This window comes from Chiloscyllium plagiosum, unplaced genomic scaffold, assembly GCF_004010195.1.
Source record: "Chiloscyllium plagiosum isolate BGI_BamShark_2017 unplaced genomic scaffold, ASM401019v2 scaf_79382, whole genome shotgun sequence".
Classification (NCBI taxonomy): Eukaryota; Metazoa; Chordata; class Chondrichthyes; order Orectolobiformes; family Hemiscylliidae; genus Chiloscyllium; species Chiloscyllium plagiosum.
In genome coordinates, this window is record NW_025178102.1 from 1 (window position 1) to 789 (window position 789).

The 789-nt window shown below is 45.2% G+C and overlaps 1 non-coding gene across 1 annotated transcript; it reads left to right on the forward strand.

Annotated features, from left to right (window-relative positions):
• Positions 1-96: 96 nt before the first annotated feature.
• trnav-aac lies at positions 97-169 on the forward strand. The gene has a single exon. It is a non-coding gene; the product is annotated as a tRNA-Val (tRNA).
• Positions 170-789: the final 620 nt, after the last annotated feature.

The window sequence follows — 789 nt, forward strand, 5'->3', positions numbered from 1 at the left end:
AACAATGATGTATTGAAAACCGAAAGGTTAAACATAGAATGGCTTCAACTTTCAGTGCTGGATGCCAGGGAGCCGTAGCATGGTCGGTTGAGGCTTGTTTCTGTAGTGTAGTGGTCATCGCATTTGCCTAACACGCGAAAGGTCCCCAGTTCAAAACTGGGCAGAAACTGCTTTGTTCTTCAAATGCGGTGTTTTACATGGACAAGAACTTAGCTTTCTTATTAATTTCCCATCTGCAAACCTGCCTTCGAATTTGCTTGAACAAATGTGCTCTCGTATTGAAATGTAATGCCATTCCATTTAATTACTGTCCAAAGCTTTGTAAAGTTTTTCTCGAACCTGGTTCTGATCATATGCCATTCTGTTTGAGAGTGTAGTCACCGCCTTCTGATTCTTCCACGAAAAGCAGTACCGCATTTGCATTCCTTGCGCGGGCGGCTCGGTTCAAAGACAGGGAAGAATCTGATGCGCTGGTGTCACAGCGCACCACGAATTCCTGACCTTGTCTGTCTGTCAAATATACCCAAAGTCGACTCTGAAAGGCCTCGTTTGGAAGCTGTCTGTCGTTATTCAACGTGCGAGAATTGGCACCAGAGGTCCTCAATCATGTTTTGGAGCACTTCGGACGTTAGTGGCTAATTCAATCAGCCACAGCAATGAAAGAAATTACACGCTCAGAGGAACCTTTGGACTTGTGCTTTCATAGCGTCGCTAGTATTAAGGTGCACCCCGAGATCTAAGTCATGTTGGAAGTGAAACGGAGGAATCGACAGAGGCTGCAGAATGACA